Source organism: Mesitornis unicolor, unplaced genomic scaffold (assembly GCF_000695765.1).
Source record: "Mesitornis unicolor isolate BGI_N332 unplaced genomic scaffold, ASM69576v1 scaffold38949, whole genome shotgun sequence".
NCBI lineage: Eukaryota > Metazoa > Chordata > Aves > Mesitornithiformes > Mesitornithidae > Mesitornis > Mesitornis unicolor.
In genome coordinates, this window is record NW_010207295.1 from 11,852 (window position 1) to 14,073 (window position 2,222).

General features: G+C 42.1%; 1 protein-coding gene across 1 annotated transcript in view; it reads right to left on the minus strand.

The window, feature by feature from the left end:
- Positions 1-1,648, minus strand: part of GEMIN2 (gem (nuclear organelle) associated protein 2) — a 6,778-nt gene extending 5,130 nt beyond the window's left edge. The window contains exons 1-2 of the mRNA XM_010192080.1: positions 1,571-1,648; positions 322-411 (exon numbers count right to left, since the gene is read on the minus strand). The gene's annotated coding sequence lies outside the window, so the exon portion shown is untranslated. The remainder of the gene's footprint in view (positions 1-321; positions 412-1,570) is intronic.
- Positions 1,649-2,222: the final 574 nt, after the last annotated feature.

The window sequence follows — 2,222 nt, forward strand, 5'->3', positions numbered from 1 at the left end:
ACTAGGTTTTAATATAAATGCATAAAATCATAGGCATTCTTTTCCTCCCTCAGCTATGTTGCTTTTGATCGAAATACTGGCAGATATTTTTGCTGAGGTTGAATGAAAACTCTTTTTAAACATGACTCTCTAGAGTTTTAGCAGAGGTTTGAAAGCCACTCAGTATAGACTGATTTTTTTTTCACAAGAATGTAAAACGCGTGCCTACGAATATCTTTTCTACCATAATCACAACATTTCTAGATTCAAGGTTGTCCCCCTTGAAGCACAGATGTGTTCTATGTAGACAGCGCAGGTCCCCTCACGCACACCATTTCGTACCTGACGAACGACTGAGAAATTGGCCACTTGCTGCTGCTGCCACCTGAGTGTTGGGGAGTATCCTTCAGGAGCAGGCTGACATCCGGAAATCTAAGGAAACACTGGCAGTAATTACAGTGTGAAGAAAGCTTTATAAGAAGAACACTTAACAAGAAAGCCAGTAAATGTTTACTGTCAGCTAAACAATAACCTTTAAGTGTTCAGTACAAAAAGGTAATTTCATGACCACAAGCAAGACTGACAATGGTTTAGACAAGATTTATCTGGTTTCACTCTTCTCATATGCAAGTAAGAAGAAAAACTAAGTATTCAAAATACATTGTCAAAGAATTATTTGAAGTTTTGTTTTAAAGAATTGTTCTGCCTTTATTTCCCTGTTTAGGAAAAGCAGGGCGTTGTGTTGTTATCTTGGACAGATGCTATGGAATCTTAGAGCTCTACTTGCCAAGACAACAAGTTGAGGAAGACAAAACTGTCCATGAAGTAGATACAAACGCTTTCATGCTTATCTTCAGAGGTTTTTGTTGCTTTTTGTGGGTTTTTTAAAGAATATTTCTACAAATGTTTAAGAATGCCACTACAAAGAGATTAGATAAATTAAGAGAATGTTTTCACAGAAGTTGGTCATACGTCAGTACTGGAAACTTTTCTTGAGCAACCTAGTAGTGAAATTTCAGATTACACAGTTTTCACTTGAGAAAAGCAACCTGGTCTTTTGAACTGTTTGAAAGTAGATTAGAAAGCAAGCTGGCAGGGCAATGTGACAACAGAAAAATCTGCTTGGATGGTAAGGAAAAATTCTGATAAAATATTCCCCCAAAAGGGAAATGGTGCTAGAATTTAACTTTACTAAAAGCTTAGTTGCATTTACAATGCTTACTCTAGATATATATACATTTAAACGTAAATATAGGTATGGAAGTATCTTTATTCTACAGTTTTAATATTAAATATTTGTAAAATTTAATGCAACATTTCAACTCAGTGAAACATGAGTGTTGTAGTGTATCAAATAGTACAGCTATTATAAATTTAAATCAGCTATAAAGATGCTGTTAGCCAGCAGCTGAACAGGTGTTTCATCAAACCCAGACATTAACTTTAATTCTGTAGATGCTTTTAAAATCCAGCAGTGCTATGGTTCAGTTATGCCAAACACTCCCCAAAATTGGTATCAACACTGATATTTACGTCTTTCCCCTTATTTTTTTTCTCTCAAAACAAAACACGTAAAAGGTGCCAAACTTACTGAAATGTTTACTGTCTGCTTCTTTCTCAATTTTTTGGGGTCTATTTGTGCCACGACCACATCTGGGCATCGAGCTGCTTCAATTCTACAAAACAAAATCAAGTAGCTACGTTTTTAACTTCTTGCAGCAGGTGCTTATACGCCGGCTGTCTCCGCAATACTGCTCCCTCGGCAACGTTCAAGTACGCAAAACTCTGGCTATGCCGGCAATTCTTACAGCAGGTTTGTCTGGGGAGTTACAGATCAGGTACTCTCCGTTTCTACGCGGCTGCTCAGGCGCCTCGGAGCTTCCTGGCTCCCTCACTCGCCTCAAGTGCGGCAGCGCATCCCGTAGCCAGACCCCGGGAGGCCGCGGCGGCTCCGGAGAGCCTAGAACTGGACCCTCTAACTTTCTTTGCAAACCGGAGCCGCATCGGCCCTCAGAGCCGCTGACCGGTTACAGATCAGGTACTCTCCGTTTCTACGCGGCTGCTCAGGCGCCTCGGAGCTTCCTGGCTCCCTCACTCGCCTCAAGTGCGGCAGCGCATCCCGTAGCCAGACCCCGGGAGGCCGCGGCGGCTCCGGAGAGCCTAGAACTGGACCCTCTAACTTTCTTTGCAAACCGGAGCCGCATCGGCCCTCAGAGCCGCTGACCGCGGTGGAGCAGCGAGCC